The sequence below is a fragment of the Macrotis lagotis genome, chromosome 3 (assembly GCF_037893015.1).
Source record: "Macrotis lagotis isolate mMagLag1 chromosome 3, bilby.v1.9.chrom.fasta, whole genome shotgun sequence".
Classification (NCBI taxonomy): Eukaryota; Metazoa; Chordata; class Mammalia; order Peramelemorphia; family Peramelidae; genus Macrotis; species Macrotis lagotis.
The window spans coordinates 291,912,636-291,934,038 of NC_133660.1; the positions used below are offsets into that span (position 1 = coordinate 291,912,636).

Below are 21,403 nucleotides of genomic sequence, written 5' to 3' on the forward strand. Positions count from 1 at the left end.
TTAAAAAAAAAAGAACACATGATATCATTTGTAAGTTAACAGTTACATGAAGAAATATAGCCATGATGTCCAATGCCATTTTTCATTCAATAAAGGCATGTCTATGCCGCTTAAGAACAAAGAAATCATCATTTTAGGTCATCATCTGGTCTGCTAAGAAGATGCCACCCTATGAGAGGGGTAGAAAACAATCAAGTGTTCAAATTCTTTCATTCTAAACTTTTCTGAACTAAGAAGAATAAAAGGAATACATAATTAAGTGGTGATGATAAAAAGATCATAAATGCAAAAGAATCTTAAAATTATCAATGAAAAATAGGACAGGAATTTATTTTCCTTTTTTAACAACTCAAAGATCTTAAAAGCCTCTCTAGTATATTTGTAGATACTTAATGCTCAGTGACTGATAGATGTGCCCACCATTGGATTCCATTAATATCTACATACAGTCACAAAACATGGTGTAACTTGGCTGCACATATCTTATGAAGTTCTACACAACAGTAGCATTTTAAGATTCCATGTCTGTTTCAGCACAGAGTTATCATAAGGGACTTGCCCCAAGGTCCACAGTGAGTATCAGAGAAAAATCTGCAACTTAAACCATGTTTTCCTGATTCCAAGCCCAGTAATTATATCTTATTTGCTATTCTGGCCTCAATTTGTATTACTAACATAGAGAAAAAAATTGGTAGAAAATGTTCAAGAACTTGAGATTTGAATCTAAACGCTGGACCACAACTGGTTCATTGCCTAGTTCTCCCTTCTCCCTTTTCCCACTCTCTTTATAAATGGCTATAATTAATTGAAGAAAATCTATGTGAACTCAGATGTATTCAGGCTCAGGGCAGGATCTTCCTGGTTCTGGACACTAGGTCTTTCTTAATGAAACCCAAGAATACAAGGTTATATTTTTGTGTTTCTCTCTCTTTTTGCAACATTATTCTTCCTCCTCTTCAGTTTTTAAAAGATTCTGAACTTTACATTAAAAATGAAATGAGGGACAGTTAAGTGGTGCAGTAGATAAAGCATTGGCCCTGGAGTCAGGAGGACCTGAGTTCAAATCTGGATTCAGATACTTAATAACCTAGTATGTGACTTTGGGCAAGTCATTTAACCCCAATGCCTTGTCAAAAAAAAAAAAAAAAAAGAAAAATAAGCACTTCTCATAGACAAAGCAGAGAACCTGTGCAACACAAGCCTGTGTCACAAACACCTGCCTTCTCCTACTCTACATAACAGGCTATTTTCAAAGTCACATGCTTAAGATGTCAAGTGATTGTGTACTTTTGTACTGTGCACTTACAATAAAATAATAAGCTCAGCAACTCTTTTCTAACCTTTTTTTCTTTTGGTAATCTTATTGTAAACTTCCCTTGTCCTCTTACTGAATAAAAATAAAATTCTTCTATAAATATACCGACAAGGAAAAAAATCAGACCAGAGGATCACATCTGAAAATGTTTAATTGTGCACAATGAGTGCAGCATCATCTGTCAGGAGATGCACATTTCTCAATGCAGCTTTGGAATAGCAGATGGCCATTGCATTCAGTTTTAAAATCTTTTTTTTTTAACTTTGCTCTTACTATTTTAAAATGTATTCTCTAAGATCTACTCATTTCATTCTGTATCCTTTCCTAAAAGTTTTTTTTTGGGGGGGGGGGGGACAGAGCCAAGATGGCAGAGAAGCCAGGAATTTCCTTAAGTTGAGAAACATCAATCAGGTCTCTCAACAGATTGAGCAACAGAACCCACAAAAGAGCAAAGTGAAAAATTTTCCAGCAAGGTCTGCCTCAGGTGGAGTGGGAGTGTACCCAGGGCAGGGGTTTCTCAACTTAAGGAAATTCCTGGCTTCTCTGCCATCTTGGCTCTGTCCCTCCCTCTTCCCCTCCCACCCCCAAAAACTTTTAGGAAAGGATACAGGGTCCAGTTGGAGTTTCTCAGCTACAGGAGAACTACAAAAAGCAGGCCAGCTGGGAGGGTTCCAGCGGAAGGACCTTAGACCCTTGTTCAGATGGCAAACCAGATGGCAGGGACCTCTAGGGTTCTCAACACAGAAGGTCTGAGAGCAGACCCCCTCCCTCAAGCTGGAGACAACTTACTCAAAATGAGTAAGAAAGTCAGAGAAAAGCCAGGATTATAGAAAGTTATCTCGGAGGTATGAAGCTGCAGGAGACTATGAATTGATTTCCAGTCCAAAAAAGGCTTCTTGGAAGCACTCAAAAAGGTTTTTAAAAATCAAGTAGAAATCCTAGAGAAATTCAACAACTTGCAATAGGAAGCAAAAAACTGACTGAATAAAAGTCTTCTATGTTTCTGTGAAGTTGACTCATAGGTCATTTTTCATGGGTGTATTTATTACATATATCATATTTTATTCAATCATTCCTCTGATGATGACCATAACCTTAGTTTCCAATTCTTTGTCATGAGTCACTACAAAGAGTTGCTATATAGTTTTATACATAATGGGATTCTTTTCTTCTTTCACTGAACTTTGGGCTATCACTAGTGCTATCATAGTAGCATCAAAGGGCATAAATTGAATGACTCTTGGATAAGAACTATCCTGTGCAATCCAGAGGCACTGGCCTCCTTGTTACTCCGCACAAACCTTCCATCTCCCAGTTCCAGGCACTTTTACTGGCTGTCTCTTTGGTCTCAAACTCAACTTTCTCTTTTCTTAAGAAAATCTTTTGGTTTCCCTTCAAGTCTTCTCTTCCAAATTTTTCCATCTCTCCTCAAAACTTTCTATGGTTCCCTCTATCCCACACTCTCAGCTGAGAGAAATTTGTTCCAGAATTAAATGAAAAACTAAACGAGAGCTCCTACTTCTCTCCTATATCCAATTCCCAAAGTAAGAAAAGGTGGTTTTCTCCTTGCCAAAGTCAAACCCTCTACCCACACAAACGATTCTATTCTGCTCCATTTCTTTCTGTTTATCATCTCCTCTACCACCTTCACTCTCTCACATAACTTTAGGCTCTCCCTAATGACTAGCTGTTGTTCTAACAAAGTCACCTCCATCCTCATTTGATCTTCTCATTCCACTAGTATTTCACATCTCTCCCTCTGTTGGTGGATAAACTTCTCCACTTTTCTTCATTATTCTCCTAAATCTCTACAGTCTAGCTTCTGACCTTCTCATTCAACCAAAATTGCTCACTTCCAAGTTACTAATGACTTAATTGCAAAACTCCACTGGCTTTATTTTCATGCTCATCTCTGGACCTCACTGCAGCTGGCAGCCCTGTCAACACTCTCTTCTCTCTAGGCTTTCTTCATGACTGCTTTTCTCCTGTCCTTTCCCACCCCCCTCCCCTTGCTTCTCTTCACTAGGCCATGTCAACTAAGAGTATATGCACCACAGGACTCTGGGCCTTCTCCTTTAGCATAATTTTCCATGGATTCAATGATCATATCTATGCTTTATGACTCTCAATCTACTTTAACCAGTCATAAAGTCTTCTGTTGACCCTGAGTAATAATATCTTTACCACCTGTCAGGCATTTCAAACTGAATGTCACATAGACATCTTGCCAACTCAAAATATCCAAAATGAACTTACTTTTTCCCAATAAATGTTCCACATCTTTCGAAGTTTCCTATTACTACCCACCTTGATCTTCCTTGTTCCCCCAGATTTAGAACCCAAGTGTCTGTCTCGATTTCTCACTATTTTTCATTCCCACATCCTACCTGCTCTCAAGGTCATCAATTTTAGCATCTTAACACCTAATATCCCCTCTTCTCTTTTCTGATATTACCACTCAGAGGCAAATCCCCCTATCTTCGGATCTGGACCACAGCAATAGTATTATCGGTAAGTCTCAAGTTTCTCCCCACTCTGGTCCATATTGCACTCAGCTGGCAAAGGCATTTTCCTAAAGCACAGGGAAAATGCCCTTGTTATTTCCACCTCCTGGATCCAGGAATCTTCCCAGCTTGCTCCTCATGGCTGGAATGCATACTTTCCTCATTTCTGCCTCCTGGCTTCAAGTCATAGTCAAAATTTTACCTTCTATATAAAGCCTTTCCCAGTCCCTCTTAATTCTAGTGCCTTCCCTCTTTTGTTAACTTCCTAATTATCCTATTCTGGTTCTAGGTTATTTCTCCCATTTGAAAGACTGTCTTTGTTTTCTTTTTTGTATCCAGCACTTAGCACAGTTCAGATCAAGTCCCAGTTTGGATAAGAAACTTTTCTTGGAATCCCTCAATCTTCCCTCAGTTTAACCTGAATGTGTATGTATGATGTGTGCTTGTACACAGGAGCTCCTCAAAGACAGGGACTATCATGTATCTTTCTTCCTGTCTCCTGTTTGTTAGCATAATGCTCAGCACATGGGAAAGGTCTGATATTTGATCGACTTGACTAGAGTGTAGTTCTAAATTGCTTTCTAAATTTTGGCTCCACCAACAGTGTATCTGCACACCTACTTTCCAGTATTTTTGGTTGCACAATAGACACTTTTCCCTACTATGATCCAAATAGTTCCGATCTTGTATCTGTGAAGTCTATTTTAAATATATTTGTGTTACTTGTTTTAAATGCAAATTTCATTAGGAGTGGGTCTGTGTGTTGTTAAAAATGAGAAGCTAGAGGCCATCTCCATTAACAAGTCCTATTCTTCCTTTGGCTCCACACCTCTCTCATGAAATGACCCTTCTTTTAGTACCAACCCTTCATTTTGTGCCTTGCTTGATGCACCTATTATCTGTTCTTTCTCCTCTCTACAAACTCCTTAATATGCCTGGATCTTTCTCAATCTTAAAAAACTTTAAGTTAATGCTGTAATTATGCTTCTAAAAATAACCTAAAATTATATTATAAGGCATCAGTCTTCATCACTGTCTGGAACTGACTAAAGAAAGAGTGGTGGATCAGTGGAACAGACTAGGTGCAAAACACAAAGAGTCCAGAGTCTGGGATAAGACCTCTTTCTTCTTCTTTTTTTTTTTAGTTTTTGCAAGGCAAATGGGGTTAAGTGGCTTGCCCAAGGCCACACTGCCAGATTTGAACTCAGGTACTCCTGACTCCAGGGCTAGTGCTCTATCCACTGTGCCACCTAGCCACCCCCAAGAACTCTTTCTTCTAAAAAAAACCTCTAGGAAAAGGGGAAGATAGTTTGGCAGAAGCTACGATTAGATCAACATCTCACACCCTAATACCAAGATAAGATCAAAATGGATGCAGGATTTAGACATAAAAGACAATCTTACAAGCAAATTAGGAGAACACAGAATAGTTTACCTGTCAGACCTATGGAAAGGGGAGCAGTTTTGGCCAAGGAAGAGATAGAGAATATTATAAAGAACAAAGGGATTAATTTTGATTACATTAAATTAAAAAGCTTTTGCACAAAGAATGAGTCACACTTATTTTTTACCATTTCCCCTTACCTCCCACTGATTCTTCAACCCTTACAACCTGCAATTGGGCTATATCACTTCATGAAAATGTTCTCTGCTAAATGTTACAAGTGGTCTTTCTCCCCCTCAATTTTCATTCTCTTTGACCTTTCCATAGAACTATTGAGAATGCATTGACACTGTTGACAAAAAGGGCACCCTTTCTTAGTTTCTGACTATTCTCCTAAGTTTACAGGGTACTACTCTTTCCTGGTTCTTCATCTATTAAACATTCCTTCTCACAGCCATTACTTGAATCAACATCATCATCTCTCTTCCAACCATTAAATACTGGTTAGGATATTCTAAGTAGATCCCCAGAAAATTCCTAAAGGATATGTCCTAGTGACTTTCATTTTACTCTGTCATCTCTAGGGCAGCTAGGTAGCATAGTGAATAGACACTGGTCTTAGAGTCAGGAGGATGGAAGTCGAATCCCAATTGACATTTACTAGTTGTGTGACCTTGCACAAGTCACTTCACCTGATTGCCTTGCATCCTGGGCCATCTCAACTTCAGTTGTCCTGATTCATATTTGGACAATGGATCCAGATGGCTCTGCTGGAGACTGAGACTGATGACAGCACAGCCCCCCTCACTCAATCCAATTCATGTGACTGTCATGGCATCACCTCTCTGATGTCCAGGTCCTCTTCAAGAATGAAGGACAAAAAAACAATCTCTACTCCTGAATTCCTCAAGTTAAATGAAGTCAATTGTTTACAAAATATATCTATCTAATCCTAATCTTTCTAAAGACCTCAGTTTCACATCACCAATTACTAATGGAACAACATCTCCCTCTAAGATATCCAACCTCAAACTCTCTAAACACAAATTCCCTTCAATCCAACTTACCTCTTTCTCCAATCTTCCTAATTTCTGATGAGGGAATAATCTTTCTGGTCAACAACACAACACTCTCATGATCTAACCAAATACCACATCTTATTAATCCTACCTCTAGGACAATCTCTTGAATCCAATTCACAGTTACTCTTCCCACCCTTCCTTCTCATGCTCACTATCATAGTCCAGGGCCTCATTCGTCCTTCCTTCAAGTTTTACAGCAGCTTATTTGTTCTGTTTCGAGTCTGATCCTTTTCCAGTCCCTCCCTCCACATGACCAAAAGTTTCAGTAGCTCTTTGATGCCTAGGAGCCAGCAACAATCCTCTTCTATATTTTGGCTCCTCTCACCTTTACAGATAGCGTGTTGTACTAGTTGCTTCTTGTTCTTAATATTACATTCTTGATTTCTGCATCTCTGCACACTGCATGCCAGGAATGCTCTTACTCCTACTTCTTAAAATTCTTAACTTCCTTCAAAAGGCTAAGCTCAGATACATAACATACATGCTGGTTTGCCTAATATTTAGTTTTTTTCTCTCTACCCTCAAATAATCCATTATTTATGTATTCCCACACATGAAAGCTTCTTGATAGCAGGGACAATTGTTTTTGTCTGTTCTCCACTGCCTAGCACCAAGCCTTGGACAAGTAAAAATGTAATATGAGTTGAATCATAACTTATGTCTCAGATAACAAAAGATTTACCTTGAAGCAAGTAAGGCGTTTTGACAATAAGATCTCTAGGTTAGAAAACTTAAGTGTCTTCTTGCCAGAAGATGTAATGCTGAGAAGCAGAGAAGAAACCAGAACCCAGAATACCACCAAATGGCATGGCTCTGGTTCTAATTCTGGTTCAGGCAGCTCCCTGTAGTCACCGTTCAGTGAGAAATCTTGCCAAGCTCCTCTGCTTGGGTTATAACCTTAACTTGTCAGGAGAGGACATAACAAAAAAGGAAATGGACAATTACCTGCTTTACCACTGGATTCTAAAGACCATGGACTCTTCCTATCTGACATGGAGCTGAAATCTTCTCTAAGACCCCTTTCTCTCAATATATGAGTTCCCCAGGACTTACCATAGACGGGGGCACAGGAAGCATTTATAAACAATTTTTCATTCATTCCAGCTGAATGAAATACAATGGCAGGTCATTAGGGTGACTACTTGGATAAATTGGAACAAACCTGTTTCCTCACCTAGAGAATAAGATCACATTAGACTACTAGATGCTTTCCTGGGTCACTCAAAGATCTAAAATCCTATGCAGTTCTTTCTTTGTAAGCTAATTTAATTCATTAACTGTGCAAAGCAGAAGGAAGGCACCAATTTTTCCAGCTTAGCACTTGACTTAATTTCATCCATGAAAGAACCACAAGTACACACTGCAAGAAAACACAAAATGACTTTTAATGTCTTCTGCAACAATGCTCTCATTTCAAAATGATGTGCAATCATTGCTTATCTCCCAGAACAAGAAGCTGTGCCCCCCCCCCCCCGAAAATAATAAAGAGGACATCAAGAACACAGTCTTTCAAAGATTTAGGCAGGAATGAAAGTGATTTTATAAATCCTGACATCAGAATTAGGAGACCAGTGACCAGCATGCTTTTCTCTACCCTCTTCTATTTACCTATATGTGCTTGAGACCTTACAAGATCAGTCAAAACAACTTTTAAAGGGGGAAAATAAAAAACAAAATTTTAAAGTTATATAATGTCCATAAACATGTAAATGACCGTTTAAATCCACAACTTTATATATATTAAAGTTTATTTTCTCCAACAACTGAAGTCTGTCTACTAAAAATCCTTTTTAGTGTTCTCCTTATTTCATGGAAGTGACACCAAAGCAAGGCAGGTTCTGGCAGGTAGAGTCACAAGACCTGGCTATGTTTCTGAGCACCTAGGAGGCCCCAGCCAAGTGAGTTTGTCCTTTGAGAAGCAATTTCTTCATCTGAACAAAAAAAGGGCTGGATAAAATGAACACCAAGGATTTTTCCTTTAATCTTATGACTCAATGACGATGGAAAAACCTCAAAATGTGAGCCTAGTTGTAGAAACTAAATTGAGAGGCTTCTGGTCACAGAAACTCCCAAATATATTTAAGTTGGGATTGTGACATGAACTAGTGGGACAAGTACTGAATTTGAAGGGCTATGTCCTGGGCTTGGACCCTGGTTTTGCCATGGGCTCCTGAGGACCCTGGGTAAGTCAATTCTCAGGGTCCCAGTTTCTTCATTTGTAAAATGACAGACTAGAGGAGCTGACTTCCAATGGCTCCTTCAAGCTCTAACTCTATAACCATACAAGTATCCATAATGAAAATCCTAGACTTCAGATGATTCAATCTTAGTATTTACTTTCCCTTTCCTATGAATACACTATTAAACAGATCTACTTTTTTTGCCTTTAAAATTATTTAGTCTTTGACTCTATTTTCTGAATATTTTAACTCTGAATTTAGAATTTAAAAAAAAGAAAAATGAGAGGATGAACGAGGGATGCTTACATCCTTTCGAAATAGCTAAGGATGAACATACTTTGCTTCTGGTTCCTTGGGATATTGGTCAGAATAATCTCACAACATACTGTATTATGAACTGATAACATTTTAAAAAAATGTTTCACATCACTTTCTCACATAACACAATCAGCATTCAGTCCATGAGCAGCTTTTTTTTTAAACAAACAACAACAACAACAACAAATCACATAAGAGAATTCAATTTTAGGTAATCCAGATACTGAACAGAACCTTACAAGTTACAGGACGGACAAGTAACCTTAGAAGTAAACAGCTCCATTTTTACCCCCAAGCAGAAAATACAGAGACTATTTTAGATGCAGTTAATGATCAGTATTAAAGAACCAGTCACTCTTACAATGCTAAAAAAGCAGAGACACTTGGTCCACACACCAAGAACACAGCAGATTAATTTGGGATCACTAGCAACAACCACTCTCACCAAAGCCAAATTAATTCTCTTATTCTTCCTGTCACCTTTTAATAAGTGCTCAGAAAAAGTAAAAAATATCCTTATTGTACATGGAGATTTCAGTCTTAATACTAAAACAATGAAAATACCTGGAAACAACTGTCTTCTTTCCTCTTTCTGCCTCCTCAGGGTAGATATCTCAAGGCCTGTCCTTGGTCCTGCCCTGTGAAAATCTCTCTCAACCCAGAACTTTACTATCCAATTCTAGACTCTATTACGTCTATGTCTGGTCCTGACTTCTGGTGACAAGGTGTAATTCTACCTCCAGCCTTCCTTCTGCTCCTCCCATGTTCATATACTTGTTGTCTTTTATTACTCTGTTCTCCCTCCAGGAACCAGGGACCTGTGGCCTCCACCTAAACATCCCCTGGTGCCATCCCCTCTTCCTCCACCCACTTTAGTCCTCCTGCCTTCACTTTAACACAGATTTTCCAGCTTGATCTACAACTCTTTTCAAGCTAGCCTTCACACCGCTGTCAAAACAAACTCTTTAGTGCAGAAATTCAGTCCTATCACCAACTCAAAAATCTTCAGGAGTCTCCACTATCTACTATCTAGTGAGCCTGGCAGTCCAAGTCCTCGACAACTTTGGGCCACTCTATTTGCCCAACCTTATCTCAGAATAGTATCCCTCCATATGACCTATAGCCAGCCCCCAAACAGGAACATCTCAGTGTCTTTCTCTAAATTAATATAGTTATGTGCTAAACTTTCTTAACTTTTTAATTCCCATCTCAAATACCATTTTCTCTAAGATGCATTCCCTAACCTCACAGGATAGGAAGACTAAACCTCATATCAGTTTAACTCTCTCATGAAATAATATCTATTAAAGACAAGGTGTCTCACAAGTCCTAACTCAATTAGAAAGTGGAGAAAGGCTAAATTCTTATTTAAACTGCACTGCAGCACTCATGCTTTATGTTTTTTTTATTTCAGTCCTTACCAAAATGTCTTAGAAACTACTAAAACTCAACTTTAGTCACATTCCCTCCCTTCTTTCAGGAAAAAAAAATCCACAATTTGATACCTACCTATCTGTTCAGCTTTCATTACAGTTAGACAGGCCTAACTGCTAGAACAAGTCCCAGAATTTTCCTACTTCAATAGTTTTGTTCAGAATGGTCCATTCTCTTGGAATGCCTATTCCCAGGCCTCTATGAAGCTTCTATCCTTATTAAGTGCCCACTACATGTCAGTCACTGTGCTAAGCTCTAGGGATATAAAACAAGGCAAGCTTACACTCTAAAGAGGGAGATAACTTGCAAATAAATACACATATAAAAACAAGCTATGTACAGGATGAACAGGAAAGAATTAGAAGAGGGAAATCAGTGGAATTAAGATGAGTCAGGGAAAGCTTCCTGGAGGAGTTTCGTTGGGACTTGAGGGAAGTGGGAGTAGAGCAGGGTCCCACATGTGAGACAGCCAGAGGGAATGCTGAGATAACGCCTTGTTCAGGGATTAGCCAGGTCAGTGTCACTGGATCCAAGAGCACGTGATGGAGAGTAAGGTATAAGAAGACTAGCTTTGAAAATGCTGCCTTCACAAAGCCTTCCCTCAATTCTTTCCCTCCTTCACTATGGGACTTTGTACTGCTTATTTTACTTTTACATCATACATTGCATTTTGGTTACCTGTGTAATATCTTATCCCCGCCCCTGCTACTGAGAAATAAATCATATACAACCTCCATGAGAGCAGAGATCATGTCTTATTTTTTTCTCCAGTCATAGCAAAGATTGTACAAGACTAATTTGCTGTATGAACAACAAGGATCAGAAAATCACTAAGGGACCACATAATTAAAAGTAGTTATAGCTTTCTATAGTACTTCTACCCCCCCACCCCCTGTTGATTTTTAACAGATCAGTAAAGAAATTAAATTTAAAAGAACCAGCTATATAAGCAAGTGGGTCACAATGCATCCTAAGAAATTAAACAATTTCTTTGGTGTGTGTGTGCTGTTTTAAATAGTATTTTCTAAAGATATCTGCCTAAAGTTCATATTAATAATTTAAAGTTGATGCTGATGACACTGGATGATTTTCACTATTCTGGGTAAGCTAAGTTAACAGTCAATTTTTCAGATGAACCGGTTTTAAAAATGAATGTTAAACACAAAGAAAAAAAATAGAAATAGGTTATGTATTTTTAAACAATCAACAGAAACTATTATATATGGTAACAGATTAAATGTCTGTTTACCAAAATTCTATCTTGGGGACCATGGTTTAATTGTTATGCTCTCCCCTTCCCCTTTTATAGCACAGGCAAAGAATATGTTCATGCTTAACTATTGAGACTGTGAGGCAGGGAGCAGAATAGGAGAGAGCTAGGGAACTGGGTCAGTCAGACTGAAGAGAAAAAGTAATTTACTTTTTTAACCTATTCCAATTCTTTGGAGATCCAGGCTTTTGTGACAACTACACTAAGATACATTTTACCAGTCTTATGTTCTCCTGAACACATCTCCTATCTTTTAAGCCTCATTCCAATAAAACTGGCACATGATCAGCTCAGCGTGTAAGTTCTCTTCAGTAAAGGACACCCAAATCCACACATGATCAGCAATAAGTCAGCGCAGAGCATCATGCACATTTAGGTAACTGAGAAAGGTAGACTTGGTGTCTCCAGTGCCTCAGCTTTCAAAATGGCTTAATTCTTCAGGGATGAAGATGAGATATTTGTAAAGTGCTTTGCAAATTGTAAAACATTAAAAAAAAAGCTATTATCAATTCTATAAACAGAAAGTTCCAAATTTCCTAGTTATTACAACATGGTTAAATCCCAATGCTCTAGGATCACTCTCTGTTTGTGCTTTAACTAAAATTTTTCTTTTAAACATTATCTTCAATAGAGATTCTGAAACAGGTCTATAATGATGAAGACATTTCTTAGATAAGTTTCCATCATTCATGCAAAAGAAGCACACTTGCCATGAGGAATTTTATAATTCCATGGAAATTTACTGGCTCAATTAAGAAAAAAAATTCCTCAGTTTATTTCCTTCTACTAAACTCCACTAAGGAAGCTGTAATTAAAGCAATGAATCAATCATGTAGGAAAGGTAGAATGAGAGTATTGCCATAGATTTTATCTTAGTAATTTGAGTCAATGCTTTATTGCTGTTACTCTGCTCCTCCTAAATGTTCTAGTTATATTTTAAATTATTTCTATTTTAAAAGAACCTCTGAAGGATTATAAATTCGGCACCAATGGTTGACATTTTCTTCAATTTATAATCTTAATAAGTGCCTTAATAAGAACCAAGAGTTTAATAACTTGGCCAGGATCAATCAGTATATGTCAGAGATGGGACATGAATCCAAGTCATTCTAGTTCTCAGGACAGTTTTTAGCCATTAAGTCTTCCTGTTCTCAAGTTATCACTAACTAGAAACTATTTAGTTATCTATAAAGGAATAATGTAAAGTGTTACTCTCAAGTTCTCAATGGAAGTGGAGTGGGCAAACTCAAGCAAGGTCCAACAAGAAGTTAAGAGAGGGAAATGTTCAGACCTCCATAGAAAGGCTATCTTTTTATCAACACGAACTAGCATAGCCAGGTTTAGAGATGGTTTTCAGCAAACAAGTATTAGATAAAGAATTCATGGAACTGAGCAATTCATGAAAACTCAAGTCTAGAGAGATTCTGTTCTGCATACCCATCAATATGGAAATCAGACATATCACGTTATCAATATATTTCAAGAGAGATGTCTTCTCTAAGGATGTATGAATCTATATTGAAATTTCTATCTACCCATCTCCATGAAATACTCAGAGGTGCTTTTTTATCCTTTTGACCGACAGCTTTAGCGGGGAAATAAACTATATTGTCTTACTTCTACTGTTTCTCATTAGCTACAGATTGAGTAAATTACAAATCAGAATTGTGGGAGTACAAATAAAAAAAAGTTGAGGGTGCACAGGGAGGAATAATCATTTGTTCTGAGAGATGGAAGCAATGAGAAAGATCTGGAACAGCCAGGTGTTTCATAACATAAATGGCTTAAATAAGAAAGCAGAAGAGATGCAAAGGTAATTAAGCTGGAAAATGAGCAAGAATTTTGGTTTAACCAGACAAGAGAAACAGATAAGAAGGAAAGAGATAAGGGAGATTACTTCTGCATATACTAAAGACTGACTTGAGGAGCTACAGAAAGACCAGCTAAGACACCAGGAAATGGTATTCTCATAACAGACTAGAAGCTACAAAGATTTTCAGGCTTTTATAATATTAAGGTTCCTGCTTATAAAGGGAAATCAAGAGCAAAGACATCATTACATTTACTTTAGGACACAAATGATTTGGGGGAGTTGAATGATAACTACCCATTTATAGTAGCTGAAATCATAGGAATAAAGAATTTCCTAAGGTCCTTAGAGGTAAAGCAAAATCTGGGAAGGGGGGTGGGGGTATGTCAATGGAAGGGCAAGAAGGTGAGAAGCTGGATCTGGTTTCATTCTGTCTTATCTATGGGACTCCAGTTATTTCTATTTGATGGTAATGTACCTTTAAAGAAGTAAAATAATGAGAAAAGGGAAGAAGTCACTGCACTATGTTCATTTTGCTTTTTTCACATGGTTATATAACCATATTTTCAGTGCTCTGCAACACACAAAAATAAAACTCATAATACTTGAAAATAGTTTAAAATAAATCAAATTTTTCTTAAGCTTCATTTTTTTAAACATTTCCTATAAAACACAACTTTAAGAAGCTAAGGAATCAATTTTTCCCAAAAAGGAACAAAGTAGATGGAAAATAGGGCTCTATACATGAGCTCTTTAGAATTTAACTAAAAGCACTCCTAACTTTCCTTGTCTATCCCTAAAAATGATGCTACAGAGCCTATCTCTTCCCCACGAGGCAAATTTTTTTTTTGGCATTCATGCTGATCTCATCTTTATTAGCGGTCTTTATATAGCGCCTCCCAAAGTTCCCCCTGCTCCTGGATCTGGAGGAAGCCTCAAGAGGTCTGTAGCACCAGGGACAGGTGGGAGAGGGCAAGAAGGCCAAATTATATAGCCTGAAGGAACCAGCGAGCGCAAGAGCCCCTCCCCCAGTTCCCCCAAGTGGGGCCCGCAGCAATGAAGAGGCTGGGCCAGGTGGTGGCCGGTGGCCTGTCGGTGTCTGCCTCCCCAGAAGAGACTAATACAAACCCGGGGAAATAGATAAAATTCCTAAGGGTCTGGAAAGATGCTGGGCTGCCTGTGCAGGAGAGGAGCTAGCTGGCTCTAAGGGGTAGCCAGCCTATACCTGGTGAGACACAAGAGGTTAGCGGTACCTCCCACCCAGAGGGCATGCCTGAGGTCAGGAGCTGCCTTCCCCTAGACTACAGCATCCGGGGAAGGGAAATAGGCGTGTCCTTGGCAAAAGGAGAGGGCCCTTCTCTAGATTATTTACTCCTTCATCCTCTATAATCCCTGTTAGTCTCCCCCCTAATCCATCCTATCCTAAATTGCTGTGGAATAGGGCACCTTCCTTTTTAATTTCCCTCCCTTAGGCCCCCTGCAGATTACAGTTGGGAAAAAAGGGTATCCCTGGGGTTATATATACAGGAGGGTGCCTCCTGATTTCCACTTTCTTACTTTCTTAGTTCCCACACAAAGGAGATCTTGGCCCTTCCAAACCCTCTGTCCCTCAGTCCCAGGCACCCTGAGGACAAGGGAGGTAGCTGCTTCTTACAAGCCTGGTCCCTGTTCCATCCCTTTTACCCTTTTAGCTTCCCCCCATCTTCTCCATCCCTATCCTCCAGGCCTAGGACCACTGGAGAGGCCCCTAGCTCCCATCTCAACCCATCAGTCCCAGAGCCCAATTCCTGGAGGAATAGGTGCCCCGACCCTCTCCCTCTCCTCAGTCCCGGGGGCAGACGGGGGACTGGAGGGGTGGGTCCCCGAGGCCTAAAGAGGCGACATGCTCCCCGGCAGATGAGGAAAAACCAGTAGAGCTGTGGAGCAAGCAGCAGGGCGGCCCCCAGGTTGGCATGGGCTGGTATACTGAGGGGTACAGAGAGCAAGGGCAGGCCTGCGTGCTGCCCGTAGGCCGGGTACAGGTGGAGGAACAGCAGCACTCGACGGCACAGGAAGCTCAGCAGCATCAAGGGACCATTCACTCTGCAGCAGGGTGTGTTGCCGCTTGTACCGGATGAGGATCTTGCCTAGGCAAAGGGCGTGCTGACGCCGGCCATCGACGTGCAGCCCAGAAAGAAGTCCCCCTCGCCGTGGCGCCACACCGAGAGTGGAAAACAGACCAGCGCCATGACTGCACGGCGCAGCGCCATGAGGGACTCCTTGTGCAGGTAGCCTCGGGCCACAGCCCAAGTGCCTCCTGGGGGGCCAGCGCCTCCCTCACGCTTGTGCCAGCGATGAGGGAACATGGCATCGATGTCATACATGAAGTAGGGCACTGCTGAGGATTGCCGATGCTGGTCATCAATGATACGTTTGCAGGAGGTGCAGGCAACGTAGCCCGCTGTGGAGGCCAGGATAGCTTGGACTGAGGACACTGGCCTGGCCGAGACAATGACCGCATTGGCCTCCTTCCAGCGCAGCTGGGGCAGCCTCTGGAGCGTGTTCTTGGAAAGGAGCAAGAGTCCCGGGAACACAAGCCCCCAGACACCGTCGGGGACAGCATCATGGCTCAGGGGAGAACGAGTAGAGCAATAAGGACTGGGGAAGCTGAGGCCTGTGAGGAGTTAAGAGACGCTGAAGGAGATAGAGAGAACGGGGGTTTGGTTAAGGGACAGAAGTAGAGGTGAAGGGAGAGAAGAATTAAGAAAAGAAAGAAAATAGACAGGAAGGACACAAAGAGGATAGGATGGGGAGAGAGGAAATAGTAACAGGAGGGACAAGAGAAAAAAAAGAATAAAATGAAAATGGGGAAAAAAAGAAAAGGGAGAAATGGATAGGGACCTGAGAGGAAAAAAAGGAGAAATAAAGAGAAGAGAAGGAAAAATAGAAGGATGGAAAGAGATGAAGATGGAGAAGGAAGGGGTGATACTATGAGAGGAGAGAATGAGATAGAGATAGGGGACAGAGAAAGGGTGAGGGCGCAGACGAGAAAGGGCCCGAGGCAACTTTTAACTGTACATTATACACCACACCATACCTCCAATCTCAAAGTAGCTAGGAACAGAAAGATGTATCACCTACAATACGACATGCAAACATTAGCTATTAGTTTCAAGTGACCTCTTAGAGGACTGGATATTGCGTGGAAACTATCAGATTTCCTATTTTATTAGGTATATACATAAGTGGGGAAGCAGGACTAGATCTGCCTGGGGTCTGGGCAGTGGATTAGGAGGAAAGCTATCAAAGATGGATCTTCACAGACAAAATTTGAGGACAAAAAGCAGTTGGGTCATGAATAGGCATTTAGGCAAGATCAGAAAACAGATAAGATTTGAAATAACAAGCTGGACAGGCTGAAATCTGAGGTCTAAGATAAGTACCACTAAGAGATCCAAAAGAAACTCATCAAGAATCTTACTGCATGGGTGACTAGGTGGCACAGTGGCCAGAGCACTGGCCTTGGGAGTCAGGAGGACCTGAGTTCAAATCCAGCCTCAGATACTTAATAATTACCTAGCCCTGTGGCCTTGGGCAAGCCACTTAACCCCATTTCCTTGCAAAAAAAAAAAAAACTAAAAAAAAACCTTACTGGATGATTTTTTTCCATTTCCCATTCCACTCTGCTCCTGAGCACTTTTATAATGGGGGTTTTAAATAGCTCTTTCTGGAGAACTGTTAACACAAGCAATATCCATCCTTATTACCTATGTATTACTTTATTACCTAGAAAATACAAACAAAAACCAGAGACTGATGATGTGAGATAAGGATCCCACTCGAATATATTGATAAAATGTACACTGGTGAAGGGGACAAGCCCAAATGCTCTTTTGATGATGACAATGAACTGAAGACGCAAAAGTAGACCCAATCAAAACCTAAACCAAAACTAGATAAAGGACCATGAGGTTCAAGTTCTGCTACTGATAGGAAAGACAATCCTTGCTTACACAGAAGAGAAATGAAGGAATTTAGTTATCAGCAGTCCAAACTCTCCTATTAACAAATGGACTGAACTGGGGTCCAAAGATTACAGGAAGTTTCAGGGGTTTTGCAAAGTTAGAACTTAGTATAAGATATATGAGAAAATGATGCTGCTTTTGCTACTCCTCATTCCAATTCCAAAATCCAAAAAACTTTTTCATACTAATCATTAAGTTTTCCATGATATCTCACTCTCTTTCTACACACACACACACACACACACACACACCACACACACATTCTGTCCACATGTTGAAAGCTAGTCAACTAAGTTAGTTTTTCTCCTGCATGTGCATGTAGGGTTAGGATAAAATAGCAATACATAGTACAAATGCTGAAAGAGCTAGATTCAAGTCAGAAGATCCCATTTCGAATCTTGTCACTCATTTTGGGGAATGTTTTCTTCTCTGTAAAATGACAAAACTGGGCTAGATAATTCTAAATCCCTCTTCCAACTCAAAGCCCTATAAAGCTTCATATTTTTGCACATTCAAAAAAAAATTCAATAAACATCTTAAAATATTAGACCTTTTAAAGAAAAAAAACCACTACCAAAAAAACAAATTGCCTAAAGAGAATTCCACTCCACTAGTCTTGAAAACATAAAAACCTGTCCAAAATGAAAGATTACCACCTTCACAACAAGGATGAGGTGATTCAATCCAAACTAAGCACAGGGTAAGAATGTTTCTGAAGCAAAAAGCAATTTTCTAATGATAACAACAGTGAAACATTCAGTCTGGAATTCCTCCTTTACAACTCAAAAGTTGGTCTACAGTCTGTTTTTCCCTTATGTTTCAGAGTTCCAATAATTCAACACATTTTTAAAGCACCTACTCTAATCAAGGCACCGTGCTTGATGGGGGAGATACTACTGAGCAAGAGACAAAACTGTCCAGGCCTCCTGGTCTTCTAGGGAACACACAAACAGTCTGGACAGAGGTGAGGTGATCCAGATGTAATCTTCAGAATGACCTGATGAGAGCAGAAGCCTCCCTGAGGTCTCTAGGTAATGATCCTCTCTCCTCAGCACAAAGGGCTTGGTGGAGACAGCAAGTGCCTCACACCCACCAGCTGTGTCTCCAAGCAAGTCACTCAAGCTCTGTTTGCTTTAACCCACTCCACTCCAGGAGTGCCAAGGAACCCCCCCCCAGACAGAGCCATCCACGGAATCATGATGAGCTGAACACAACTGCACCATTACTCTTTTTGATTTAGAGGGAAATGCTGAGTTCTGAGTGCTTGATTATAATAAAGTTGTGCCAGTGCATCTACCTGAAAACCAGGTCTGCTGGAACCTGGCTCACTGATGCCAGTCTTCATTCTTCAATGTAAGGAAATGCTAATAATAACATAAACAACATAAACAAGGTATTTATGTACAGTCAAGCCTTTCCATTACAAAATAAGATAAAAATCAAGGGGGAATATAAGGGTTTCTATACATGTGAATAACACTGAACAGTTCAAGTAAGTGTAAAAACAGTATAAAAAGAGATTTCCACCTCTAAAATTCACCACTATATTACTATTTGTACTACCCCTGTATCAGAGGGCCATCAGTACAAAGCCTACACCTTCTCTACCTCCAGGGTGCAGAACCTCGATCTATACCCATCAGGTCATTCGGGTGTTTGCTGAATTGTACTGAACAGCTAATAATAGGGTGACGACTACCTTTAATACTTGGCTAATGGAAAGAAGTCAAGAAAAACAGGCCAATGCACAGAATAGAGATCCTTGAAGTTTTCTGATTTTATAGAAACAGTACAATTTTAAGGTACTTTTAACAACTATAACAAACATCAAAGAGTACCCACTAAATGACTAATGGGGGGGTACAGGTCCTAGATCTACAAATGCCAAGTATTCTAAAATGATCTAATCTATTCCCATAATTTTACAGATGAAGAAACTGGTTAAGTGACTTATCCAAGAATTCAAGGTAGAACCTCTGATTCCAAGTTCAGTCCTCCCCTTTTCTCCTAGTCTACACTGCCTCAGACCAAGAGATTCATCCAGGATGAGAGTTAATCATATTATAAAATATGACTTAAAGATCTGAACTCTTGCCCATCTTCTGTTCATGATTGGATAAGAGGGGGCAGTTAGATGGCACAGTGGATAGAGCACTGACCCTGGAGTCAGGAGGACCTGAATTCAAATCTGGCCTCAGACACTAATTACCTAGTTTGTATGATCTTGGGCAAGTCACTTAACCCCAATGCCTTGTTGAAAAACATTTTAAAAAACAGAAAGATTGGATGAGAGGCAACCTCTCAATCAAGAGGAGCTTCATCATAGTGCTCAAAGTTGGAACTTGAATAATTCACTTATCAAGAATGACCCCAATGCTCCCTTGTATGACTTCTGGAACCAAATGAACTGCTCAGTTTAACTTTTTAAAGCCCTTCACTTTTCATCCTATCCTACCAAACCACCTTTCTAACCTAATTTAGTAACATTACTTTAAAAGTTGATTTTTTTATTCTTACATCTTTATTCATTTTTTTTTAATGGTGGAGGATGGATTACTTAGGTTTTTTTCTGGATACAATCATTTGTCCCATGCAGTTACTCTCCCCTAATTAAGGGGGGGGGAAGAAGCCACCTCTATCAAAAAAATTCAGAGTTTAGGGGGCAGCTAGGTGGTGCAGTGGATAGAGAGCACTGGCCCTGGAGTCAGGAGTACCTGAGTTCAAATCCAACCCCAGACACTTAATAATTACCTAGCTGTGTGGCCACTGTAAGCCACTTAAACCCCATTGCCTTGCAAAAACGAATAATAATAATAATAATAATAATAATAATAATAATAATAATAAAATAAAAATATTAATTCAGAGTTTAGCAAAACAAACTACCCAATTGGCCCCGAGTCAGAAACGTACACCTCCCTTTAAAGTCTTTCCAATCTTCTTATACCCTACTCTTCTTCCTGAATTGTATAGTCCAGCCAAACTGGTCTCACCATTTCTTACTCACGAAATTCCATGTCCATCTCTCAAACTTTGTATGGGATGTCCCTTCTACCTTCCTCCTCCTCCATCTGAGACTCTCTTATTTCCTTCAAACCTTTTCCAAGTGTTGCTTTCTAAATAAAGGTTTTCCTGTTCCCCACAGCTGCTAATACATTCACACATAATGTGTGTGCAATTGCACACACCCCTGCACCAATTACCTTCCTGGCAGAATGGAATGGAAGCTCCTAGAGGGCAGAAACTGTCTTAGTCTTGTCTTTGTATCCCCAGAACTTATTACAGTGACTGCCATAGTAATCATTTAATACATACCAGACAATTAACCTCTTTGATTTCCTATAGCATCTAACTCACAGGATTGTTATGAGGATTAGGTGAGATAATGCAAATAATCCATTTTATAAACCTTATGTCAGCATTATATAAGCTCTTTGAAGGCAGGGACTAACTACTCACCTGTGTTTACCCTTAATATCTAACACAGCTCCTTGCAGCACTAAATTATGGTAAATTATTATTGTATTATATATTATTACAATAACTATTTCAGCTTTTGTTTATGTGGCTATCACTTGATATTTGCTGTATTAGAAATGAAAATGACTTATTATTAGAAAAAGTTTTGACTTCATGATCATCACCTCAAGGGGTATTAGGGATTTGGACTACATATTAAGAACCCACCTTGCTAAGCTCTTAGAGCAAAGAGGATAGTAATCATTTACTGGCATGATATGTAAAGATTATCTTTTTTTCTTCCTTTATTCCTCAAATTACATTTATTGTTACAGTTTATAGTGATGTCAAGATAGCCAACATTATCAATTAGAAGACTAGTAATTCTTCAAATTGTTGTAAAAAAAAAAAGAAAGTGGCATATACCAGACTTTTTGGACAATTATTGCCAAGGGAGGTCTAAATGCCTCATGTCTAAATCTGCCAGTCCCTTAATAACCACTGCAGCACAAAGGACACTCTTCAACTAATAAGGCAAGGCCTCTTTAAATGAAAACTGAAATGAATGATTATACTACTCTCTTATCTTACAAATTAAATCAAAGTAAAGTACACAAGGAGAGAGGAGGTAATAAAAATCTTA

The 21,403-nt window shown here is 39.6% G+C and overlaps 1 protein-coding gene and 1 pseudogene across 6 annotated transcripts in view; both read right to left on the minus strand.

Moving 5' to 3' along the window:
- Positions 1 to 21,398, minus strand: LOC141519015 (ceramide synthase pseudogene; annotated as a pseudogene).
- ZFP91 (ZFP91 zinc finger protein, atypical E3 ubiquitin ligase) overlaps positions 1 to 21,403 on the minus strand; it is a 39,970-nt gene that overhangs the window by 12,709 nt on the left and 5,858 nt on the right. The window lies entirely within an intron of this gene.